At 37.3% G+C, this 12,260-nt stretch overlaps 1 protein-coding gene across 2 annotated transcripts in view; it reads left to right on the forward strand.

Moving 5' to 3' along the window:
• FRYL (FRY like transcription coactivator) overlaps positions 1-12,260 on the forward strand; it is a 183,405-nt gene that overhangs the window by 22,831 nt on the left and 148,314 nt on the right. The window lies entirely within an intron of this gene.

Consider the following 12,260-nt stretch of genomic DNA (forward strand, 5'->3'; position numbering starts at 1 on the left):
TATACTTCAAGTTAATATTTCATCCCCTGTACTCAAAACCTAAAACAAAACCTAACCAAATGAATCTATATTATATTTATTCTCATTCCTCTTCAGAAAATAGTGCAAATGCTTTGCTTTTTTTTTTTTTTTTTTTAAGAAATGAATACAGTCCCATAAACTACTTTAATGATATCTAAACATATATAGGATTCAAAGGATATCTATTTTCTCTTAAGCATGAATGACAGCTTACAGATGTTTATGTACTCAATTCAAAATATGGTGTTCCCATAAACTCACAGGGAGCTCTGCCGGGAGTGTCCTCTGATGCTGCATCTGGTGGTCTGATTTGGGTTTTTTTGTTTTGCTTTTCCTTCAAGATAGGAGACAATCAGATGTTAGTTTAAAAAAAATACAAGCCTTTAAGTGGAAGAATTACCATTAGCATTCTGTGTTTGCAGTACAGAAAAACCTTTACTTTCTTTTTGGGTTATAGCATTTATATTAAATACTTGCCATAAATTGATGACTGGTACTATAGTAAATTGTACTCAGATGACCTGTTATCTGATGAGTAGATTCCATATGTGTTTACTTTTCCACTGCCTTGATTTTCATATAATCTTTACATGTCTGTAATAGGTAAGGAAGGCATCTTGAACTGAGCAGTAATGCATTTGTATTCCCTTAATACAGGTGCCAGTCTGTCTTTAAGCCATGAAATGTCAGACTTCAGCCCAGCACACCTGTTGCAACTACATTCATTGTGGGCGGGGGAACACCTGAAATTGGGCTGTCTTCTATTTAAACCAAATTGCATAGTTCTGGTGGCAGTGTTTATTCCTTCTAGTTATGTTCAGGTTATCGAGTGAAAAGAATGGGTAAAGACTTCTATCTTTAGAGAATATGAGTTATATTTAGAGTATATAAGAACTAGAGAACAACTGCAAATGCTGTTGCTTTACACTGAAGGTAGTTTTTCATTTACGATTTGAAGAGGAAACTACTGCTATTTTAAAATCTAAGCTTGTTACAAGATTTTTTCCAGTGGAATTACATAACACTTTATAGGTGGTTATTTCCATCTTTCAGATAAAGGAGAGGAAAAGGGAAAAGCTTTGAAGTTATTGTCCCAAAATATTTGTGGGCAACCATATCGAAAAACTCATGTATTTTGGTTAACATTTTGTTAGGAGAACAGAAACTTAGCTACATTTATCATATGCCTAGGAGTAACCTTTTGAAGTCCCACAGGTAACAACTCTTTGAGAAATAACTTGTATACACAGACTTGGTTCAGGTACACTTATTGCTGAACAAAAAGTTCTGAAGACTTAAAGTGAAGTTCTAGAATTTCTCTGTGAATGTAATTTGAATATTCACATGTGGATCTTGATCTCCAGTTGTATATATTTTTCTGGTATGGTATGGTTTTAAAATTACATTTTTAAAAAAAACCCTAGGCTCTTGAGGACTTTATACTGCAGTGAAACATACCTTCTTATTTTCTGATCTGGCATGTCACATATAATCCCACTTTTTTTAACTATTTCTCTAATTATATTTTCTGGTTTCAATGTATTTGCTTCATTTTAATCTAACATTTTTTCCTTTTATTGCAATTCCATTTTCCTTTTACTGATCCTTCTTTCAGATACTTGCTTTTTAGCCAGAAAAAAATGAGTAGCTTCCCTTTTTTTTTTTTTTGGCTCCTAGAATAGGTGATTCACACATCATATTTTACACAGTTGATTTGCTTGGAAAAAGTTGTCATTTGGACTTCTCCAGTAGATGAACTTTCTAAGCATAGCTCCTATGTCTGAGATGGAGAGACTAGCTTGCTTGCTTGTTTGCCTTTTTAAAAATAGCTTTAGTGAAATAAAGGAATATGTTTGCTGTAGAGAACTATGTTATATATCATATTACCTTAACTATTTGCCTATAAGAAAATAGTATAATAGTTTAACCATTAATCAGTTCATTCAACAGAGATAAAACAGGTAAGTTAAAATCTTAAATAAGAGTTGGATGTCAATGTAATCCTTTCTTGAAAAGACCAGTGTAAATACCAACTTATTACTTTTGCATCTCTGATTACTAATCTATTTACAATTTTATAAAATGAAGTAATGCATGGTAGTCATGCTTTATTATATATTGTTCATAAAAGCTGCAATGGAAGGGAACACTCAGGTAGATAATTTTTGTTTTGAAGATCTTTGTATTAAAATGTTGAGCACTCCACTACTTGTGGAAGTAAATTGGAGCAGCTGGAGGTTGCATTTTGATATCAATTTATAGATTTTTTTTTATTAACCTTGACTCTTTGCTATGCGTACATAATTCCAGAGTATTTTCAGTGGCCAGACACATTGTATTTAAATTTCTCTGAAAAACACCTTTGTATTTCTTATCCTATTTATTTTTCTGTCATGAATAGTCAGCATTAGAATAAATGTGTGTCCAAAAGATTTGCATGGCAAACTTGCAGAGTGCGTTCAGTACGTCTAGCATCCTGAGCATAGCTGCAGTACTTGCTTAAAAACATATTATCAGCACGGTGTTGATAAATACCTACATATAGAGAACATTGCTTTATCAGCACAAAGATACAGATTTTTGCAGGTGAAAACTTGATTGGCAATGTTACTACAGCTCAATACCATTTATAAAGCTGTTCTTAACAGATGGCATACTGTAATCTGTAACTACAGTCATCAGCATAACATATCTTCCAGCTCTCTAAGTTTGAGGACAAGGTTGGAAAGAATTAATGGTTTATAATGGGAGATAGTTAAAAAAAAAAAAACAAAAAAAAAACAAAAAAACCCAGACAATTTTAGCAGTGTCAGATGTAGTGGAAATGTAGCAGAAAGTTTTATACTGGATATTTAAAAAACAAAATCAATATTGAACAATACAAATTCACACAAACTGAAGACTTGATACAAATAAGCTCTTTTCTTTGGGGCATTCCTCTTGTGTTTAATTACTTAGAATGGTGGGATTCTGGTTGAAAGCCAGAATTGCGTTAATACACAATTAATGTAGGCTTTGTTGTTAAAATATTTGGAGATAATAAGCTAAACTTTGGTTTAAAAAGTAATGTAGTTTTTGTAAAGAACAAGACTTAATCCAGATGCTGCTTTAAGAATAACTGAAACACAAGTCTTTTGTGTGAGGAATTTATTTTGAGCAGAGTCCAGAGGAGAGCAGTGAGAATTACCAGAGGTTTAGAAAAGATGAGTGATAAGAAAAGATTTAAAAAGTTGTTAGTGTGAAAGAGAGAAGACAAGAAAGGGAGGTAAGGTCAGTTTTCAAATATGCAGGAGACTGCTGAAATGAAGAAAGGCATCACTGGCTATCAATGTCTGTGCTCAATAGGGCAATAGCAAATGAGCTGAAATTACAGTGGGGAAAAAAAAAAAGGGTAAGATGTTAAGGAAGTGTTAACAGTAATGAAGCAAAAAATAGATTACCTGGAAAGACTGTGAAGTCTTCAGTGCTACTGGTGAAAATCTGTGAAACCTATGCATGTGAGTGACCTGCCCTTGCAGGGATGGGATGATGGACTGGATTGCCTCTTGAAATCCTTTCAGTACAGTATTTTTTTTTCATCCGTAATTAGATGTCCTTTTGCTGCTAGTACTTACTCTGATTGTTTAGCACAACTGAAAGACAATATAGATCATTAGACGCGTGATTGTAATGACTGAATGTAAGCTCTTTTAAATTTTATAAAGCATTCAAGCATTTATGTCCTGAATATTGATGTAGTTTCTAGCCTTTTCAAATTTTTTTGAGAGCTTTAGACACCTCCTCCCTTCAAATCTGTGTCCTCTTCTAAATGACACTCGTGTGTTTGTATGCCTTTGGCAAGACTGTGGCTTATCCTGACATGCAGTCTCCTTCTGCCTCCTACAGTAAATATGGTCACCAATCTCATCTGTCAACAGCAAAAGAAAGGGTAGTATGTGCTTTTTGGGGCTATGGGGTGAGTTATTGATTCCTCTGGGTTGCCATAATGTAATTAGTGCCCCCATCTCCATTCAGCCGCTAAGATTTTAGCGTGGTCATCTTACAACAAGTAGCTGTCCTTCTGTCTCACTTCAGTTGTGATTTTTGGCTGTATGTAGCCCCATCTGTAGCATTTTGATAGCTGGATTGTAAATTACTTATTTCTGATCTGCGAGTATGATCAGCAGCTAGCTTTGGAGAGGTGGATATAGTCTTAAAAGTACTGTATAATTTTTTATGAGAACAGAGATCATGTCCTGCATATTACAGAGTTATGAAAATCAGTGTCTGTACAAGGAGATTCTGCTCTATTCTGTACATAGGCTTCTTATATAGGAAGTGATATCCTTCTCCAAGCTTGCTTATTGCCTCAAAACCACACTTTTTTTACTTTTGTAATTTACTTCTGTAGCAATTTGCAGTAGGGGTACTTAGGAATGCTACACAATGCTACTGACTGCATAATGGTTTTTTAGTAAGCTGAACTATATATGTATATTATATCATAGGTATATACTTTTATTTCAAAGATTTGAATTTAAAGTCATTTAAGAACCAGTAGGGGGAGGGAGGACAAAAGAAAGTGAAGCTGTTGAGCTTTCCTAATTACCACGGGCTCAGGTATGCTATTGGAGACTAAAGGAGCACACTTGCGCTCGCACTCCAGAGAAGGGACTATTCCTTAACCAATAAGGATATTGAATGTGTTGCTTTATAGCTGGGTTTATGTTCAACTGAATGAACAAAAGCTCTTCATTGGACTGATATTTGTGTTTTTCTAAGCAATGAGTGGGGGTCGCCTTTAATTACCAATAGTAGTTTCCTTGCATTTTCTGAACAAGATCCCTTCTAAGACTCTCCCTATTGAGACTGTGATTTCCTCTCACCCTTTAAGTATACAGCTGAAGCAAACATGTTGATTCTCTAAACTATCTCCATCATCAGAAGTACAAAAAATATCCTTCTTCATTGCACTCATCTGCAAATTACTGGCTGAAGTGTGTTACTGTTTTTACCAATGTAATGACCTAATCAATAAGTAAATTCTCAACATGGCACCAATTCTCAAAAGATTGTGTTAGCAAACAATGTATCATGGCTGCAAGAATTGCCAAGAGGGAGGATGGGAACAGAAAGAAGACGACATAACAGCTTAAATCTAATGTTATAGACTTGTGGAACAGATCAAGAAAATTGGCAGATTTGTGCGATCACTAATGCTCTGGTCTGTGAAATGTTGGCTAGTTTGGGTAGATTTTCTCTCTTTCCGTGTATCTGTATGTTTCTGATTTCTAAGTTGACTGTATCAGCCCTCTCAAACTGGACTATTTACAGGCAAATGTACGTTACAACAGCATGTTGTAATATGAAATAGGAAAGGAGATAAATCTGGGAAATAGTCACTATCAAAATGTGAAACAAGCTGTGAAAGAATCTAGAACCACTTGTGTCTCTTGTTAAGGGATCTTGCATGAAAGAGTAATACAAAAGCATAAAGAAAAAATATTTGATTATAGGGATTAAATGGAAGGATATAAATACTTTTTTTTTTTTTAAACCTCATGTTTGAGTTCTGTTTATAGGGTCTCTGTAAGAGCACAGTGGAGGTGTACCTAAATTAGTAGAGAGTAAGCCAGTAATTCTGTGTGAATAGACTCATGAATTTACTCACTCTTTTTTTGGTAGGTTGGGTGTTAATTTTTACTCTGTTCTGCAGTGTAGATGTACTTTTTGTGACCTTGTTTCAAATATTCTGTCCATTTTCCATGTTCTTCAAAGAAAGAGATAAATTAGAAAAAGTGTATGAATGCTATGTAAATCAAGACAGAACCTATATTTTATCTAGATGTCTAGAAGACTTCCACTGGTATTGGAAACTGAGCTTGTCCTATACATAACTCTCTGAACTGAGTAAGCCTGCTCTAATTAAAGGACGCTATGAAGAAGAGTCACAGTGAGAAAAGGATAATGATAATTTGCAGAGGTCAGTAAGGTTTTAAACATGCCTTCCTTGTATAAAATTTTAAAAGTAAATTAAGATTAGGTCAGGTTTCTAAGGGAAGCAAGGTAATTGCACTGGTGTGGTACGCACCTTAGAGACTGGAATTAAGATTATTTTGAACAATAGATTCTTTCCCTAACCATTAGATTTTTGTTTTGGGCGTAATTTTGAAAGTCGGCTCTTTGAACAGGAGGGAACAGAGATGTTTATTTCATGCAGTGTTAGAAAAATTCTGATAGAAAAACAGTTATGATCGCAGTGCAAATGTGTGTGTAGAATACTTGTGTAAGAAATGTATGTTGCACCATTTTGATTTATACTCTTATACTTAATTAGGCTTTAATGTCAATTTGGAGATGTATAATAATATATATAAGTGCTCAGTCTCTGGCTTACTGCTTAACGTCTCTGTTCTGGCTTTTCTGTAGATAAACCTACATTAAAGGCTGGTAACCCTGTCCCTTGCATATTTCTGTTAAGCGTTTAAAAGTATTTCGGTAATGGTTTTCAGCTCTTAATTCCTCAGAGACCCGATTTCCTAGCAGCGTTGCCATGTTTGTTCCGAGCGGTTGCTTCATGGAACCTTTGTTTTTAAATGTTCTTTTTCTTACTGCCTTTGCATAGAAATATCAACATTATGCTTGTTGTCATTAATTTTGATTGATAGCATAAAAGAACATGGCTTCCCTTTCAGTGTTTTATAGAGAGAAAGATTTAGCCGCTTCTACTGTGTAATGGTTTAATGATATCTCTTTCTGGATGAAGTAGTGTGGTGTTCCTACTTGCATCCCAATACAATTCAGAGTATGTACTGTGCTGAGATTTGCTTTTAAAATCAAGTTCTTTGAAGAAACTCTGGCAGGGGAAGAAACGCATAGGCTTGGGAGATTCTGTACCGTGTCAGTACTTAAAACAAGGAGGAGGTTAGTGACAGGAAGCCTACAACATTATCCTGACTAAGGACTGCAGAAGCTGCAGAATAGACAAAAACCTTAAGCTTCTCAGGAATGTCTAATGAATTCAGGAAAACATTGTATTATTGCATGCAACTTCAAGATAAGAACAACTATTGCCCAATATATAAACATGAAAAATTTGGGGGCTTTTTTTATTAAGCAGGATATATTGTGTTCAGTAAATTACCATACAGTTATGTTCAGGTCCTAACTGATTTGTCTTTTCCAGATTTTTTTTTTTTTAACTTCTGGATGTATTCACTTCTTCCAATGCTGAGATATCAGCATTGTAGATGAGAATCACTGAGATGAGACAAATTCTAACAAATTAGGCTACTTTTCTGAGGTACCAGAAGGGAAAACTTCCAGTACTCCCTTTTTTGTTAAATAGATGGGTGCTATAGTAGTTGTGCTACTTCCTCAGCAGATTTACTCCCTCTTGAAGAAGTCAGGTTTGAGTTAACAAGTCAGGGAAAATAGTATGGGGCAAATAAGTATCATTACTAATGCTGTGATGCAATATGGGATCAAGAGTCCATAGTTAAAACCCTCCAGCTAAGTAAGGGATATTAATGCTCCCTGGAGACCTACAAGTGAAGCTGGAGACCATTGGGTATGTTCCACTTTGCACAAACTGGATGTGTTACTTTTTCAAGAGGCAGAAGGTACACTTTTTCTGTACTACAGCATCTTTGCTGGTAAAGCTGTTTTGGCATAACCTGCAGCATTAGTGTCCTAACAGAGGGGATTGTTTTGCTTTGGTTGCTCTCTTTTTTTCTTTTTTTTTCCTTTGTCCTGTCGACATAGCTCCGTTGCTGAGGAGCTGGGCTAAAGCAAGCCAGCGGGATTCTGAGTGCCCCAGAGATGTGCCAGCACTACAAGTGCCACCGTAGCAGTGCCTTTTAAAGGGAAGGGCATATTTTAATGGTACAGTATTTGCAGTATGTGCCTGCAACTTGCTGGCACAGGAGTGCCTCTCGGTATCTCACCTGCAGTTTTGGTTCTACTACTCAACCATTTTGCCAGCATAGTTAAGGCTAAGAGTTTGGAAAACCCTTTTACTGTCATGCCAACATAGCTACCTTGGACTGTTTGGTTTCTGCCTGAATGGGAGGGTCCTGTTAAGCCAGGACTGCTGCTGAAGGAGGCAGTCCTGCTTTCTCCTCGCCCTCGGACCATGTGCTGTTCCCTTCGTCCGTGTGGCAGGGCTGCTTGTGCAGGGACCTGAAGTGGCACATGCATCCAGGGTGAAACCAATTCCGTCTCCAAGTTAGCCGTTTCAGCCCACCAGGCTTAGTGCAGCTCGCGGTGCAGCTGTGCCAGAAGAGCCCGGGGCGGCACGTGAGTGTAGGGCATGACGGGGAGACCGCTCTGCCGTGCAGCGGGCCAGGGCCGCCGCCGCTGCCCCGCCCGGGGGCGCTGCTCGCCCGCGGGCCGGGGCCGGGGCCGGGGCCGGGGCCGGGGCCGGGGCCGGGGCCGAGGCGCCGCGCGGGGAGTCGCCTGTTCGTGTGATGCTGCCTCCGGAGCTACGAGGGGAAGGCCATCCAAGAGGGAACTTGTAGGCCTTTCAGACAAAGGAAAGATGGTTTTTGGTTGTGAGGCAGTTCTGCGTTTTCCTGCTTTGAAGCATGAGCTATTGCTGTGTCCTGCTGGTGTGGTTATTTCTGAGCTCTGATCTCATTCCCTTCAAGGTATTTTTTTCTTAAAAAGAAAAAAAAGTATATATATACACACACACACATGTTAATTATATAAATTTCCTACCACTACTCTTACCATACACAAAAAGGTAGTGCTGCTCCCTGAAACTTATATGCTCCTCATTGAACATATTAGAGTATCACTGATTTGCTTGTAAACTTGGTGCTTTATATGTGGTTTCATTCTGCACCTGAGGGCTTGCCTTGTTGAGGTCGAAGGACAGCACTTCCTCATCCCTGCCTCTGGGAAAAACAAGAACCTTTCTTGGCAGATTAAATGTTTGTTATAAAGGAAGTCCCGTGTCCTCTGAGACAGCAGCTAGGACTGTGATGGGATTGGTCTAGCTAGGTGGGGTAGTTTCAAAAACATCACCAGCTGTCCTTGCTGTAAACTAAAGGTGTATAATGCATGCTTAGCTGTAGAAAGAGACAGCAAACAGACTTGCTTGCATGTTTATGGTAGGCTATAGGCCATCTCTTCTGAAATTTTACTTCCCAGGATGTTGTCTATTTTATACTTGTCTTAAACTAAAAAGTTTTAGTAGCTCTTACTTTAGAGAATTTTCAGAATTGGCAATAACTATGTGAGTTTAAGATACTTGTAAGTAGCCTTGTCTTATACACATCTTCCTTTTGTTGTTCAGTGTCCTGTTTTCTCAGCGTTTCTCATTGTTAGTGTTCCTGCATCAGCGGGCCCACCAGCTCCAGCAGGACTCCTGTGTAGCTGCTCTTTCCCCCCACGTCCCATGCACCCCTGTCAATAGCTCTACTGTTTGGGTGCTGTGAAAGGTCTGATACAACTGGACAAGTGCTCCAAGAAATGTTACTGTTTCCTAATCGGTAACTAGTTCTTTAAGAGATGGTATTTCCGTACGTTTCAGGATCTGTTCTTACCCCTTCCTAATGCAAAGTCCTGTTGATGTGGGCTCCTTGTAGTGAGGGAAGCTAAGCTTGGATGCTATTTTCTCGCTGTTTTACCACTAGCGGTAGAAATGCTAGAGGTCAAGCCCAGTACTTGAGAGACCTCAGCAGACACATTGGTGCAAAACCAAAATCTTTTTTGAAAACAACAAATACATATATATGATACATATATAATACATACAGTAAGTCCTTTGATGTCTTCCTGTAATGCAAATAATAGTTCTATATAAACCTGAGTGTCTCATTCTTTCCTCAGATGTAGAGGTTCTAGAATAAGAAACTGCTAAAATTATCAAGTGAGGCTTTTTCTAGCCTATCTTGTTTGCTTGCAAAGATGAATTCGATTGGAACAACTGGAAGAATTGTTATGTATTTCCTCTAAGAATTCATAATTATTTGTAAAGCTTGCTGCTTGGAATGTATAAAAACCACAATTGTACATCGTGCTCTTGCCTTCTTTCTTAAACAGTAAGTGTGAGTAGGAGAGAGGAGTGTATGTGAACTGACATAGCCAGAAGCTTAAGCTTTCTCTCTTAGCTTTGTTATTTATAAAATGCTGCTTTAATGAAAGGTAATTAACTATCGATATAGATGTCCTAGAGTTAACCGCCATCCATACATAGCCATGTATGTATAGCCCCAACTGTCTTCTACAGACAACTTGTCAATGTTCTTTTCCTAAAAAGTTATACAAAAGCCATCTGAGTGAAAAACCAGCCATAAACGGTTAGCTACAACTGTGTTATATAATCTCATTAATTTATCAAGTTTAATCTTGAAACAAGATAGTGTATATGGTGGGGTCCTTTTTTCTTGTTCATGTTTTGTTTTTAAATCCTACTCCTTGGAAGACTGTTCTGTAAACTCCATTTTCTGGAGAAAAACTCTATTTCAACCCAAATTTTTTTGAATCCGTAGCCAATTCATGAACACCACATGGTATAGAAAGTCACACCATAAGTGTTTGCCTTAGGTGGTGCAGTGGGCACTTGCACTTAATCTTTCATCTCCGCCCAGTGTCCATGTACTTTATAAAATGTCCAGAGTGTGGTTTAGTGCACTTTGGTGTCCTGTTTAGGACCATAGCTAAGGAAACTTGGAGGGGGTAGTAAGGTTAGATACAGTTCAAAATATCTAAATATCCTTTTCTTTGCAAAGTGAAGTTTGGAAGGTGGGTGTTTGGGAGCATTCTCAGTCTAACAGAAGTGTCTGAATTTCTCTTTTATCCTGAAGTGCTAGAAACTGAAAATTATATTCACAGCATTATATTCTATAGAAATTCATTTTTGGCCTCTGGATTCTTGCTGTTATGAATAAAAGTATGTTTGAATTTGTAATGACTCCTGATGTTTCTCTACTCCTGTAAAAGAAAGTCGTAATCACAAATTAACTGTTCTGGAAACACATAAAACACTTCTGAAACATATTCTGCATAATTTTTTAATAAAAAAATATTGTAAATGAAATTGTTATAAAGACAATACTTTGTCATATATCCCACATCTTTCGCTACAGGAAACTGTATCCTAACAGTGTGCCCTTTATGATAAGAGCAGGCCTCTTAGAGTTTTATATTTGCTTACAAGGGAAATACAGATGAACTTGAATGTTTTGGGATTTTAATGGAAAGTTTAATACTAAAGGTATCACACATTTCCAGTCTATATAGAGTCTGAAAAATTGTCTTAGGTGGTAACTTTAATGAATTTGTGCTATACTTGTCAGGTTGTGGCCTTATTAATTGGATATAATACTCCCGAAGTGTGACAGCGTAGCTGGTCAGCAAAGGACTGATAGCTTAATCTAGTTGAGCCGTCCCTCATCAACATTGAAATACTGCATCTCTATGACCTGAAACAGACTACTCGTATGTATGTTTCAGAATTTTTGGAGTTTTCTGGGGTTTGTCTTGCTGTAGTGTTTGGTTTGTTTTGTTTTTTAGATAGGGCGATGAATTTGACATGAAATACCTTCTTTAAAGGAACACATGGTAGTGCAGTATACTTTACACTTAGCTTGGATAACTTTGTGTTGAACGTATTGAAAAATGGCTTGGATACTGAGCTTTTTTCACAGGAAATAATGCACAAAAGCGTGCAGGCTGCCACTAATAGATGTTCAGATTGAATATTTGTGGATTTCCCCTGGGTGACATGTATAATCTTAAGTGACAAATGAGATGAGAAAATCGCTTAGTAATATGTCTATGGAGATCCATCAAAAAAACTTTCTAATCTCTTTTTTTTCCTCTTCTGAGCATTCTGCTCCAACTGCAAGGCATCTTTTCGTAATGGCTTCTCTAAGTGAAATCTAGAACAATATTTAAACTTCCCCCAAATAAAAATGGAAAAACTCAGTTAAACCAAGCACTCAGTTCCGTATGGACAAGTAGCCCTGGGGATAAAATGAAAATTTGGACAAAATGAGACAGATTATTATTTTCAGTACTTGGGGTTCTTCTGGAAGGTATTTTTGGATTCTCAGTGGTAAACATAGTATCAGGACCTCTGTAAAACAGAACCTAACATTTGATAGATGTTAGTATAGTTACAACTGCGTGAGAATGCAAATAGTTGAAGTTCTGGTGGTGTTTGACACTTTGTTTATAAAGCTGGTGCATAGACTTTTAAATGATAAGTGTTATCTTTCAAATGCAGATGAACGCTTCTCTCCCCATGC

The sequence above is a fragment of the Dromaius novaehollandiae genome, chromosome 4 (genome assembly GCF_036370855.1).
Source record: "Dromaius novaehollandiae isolate bDroNov1 chromosome 4, bDroNov1.hap1, whole genome shotgun sequence".
Lineage (NCBI taxonomy): Eukaryota > Metazoa > Chordata > Aves > Casuariiformes > Dromaiidae > Dromaius > Dromaius novaehollandiae.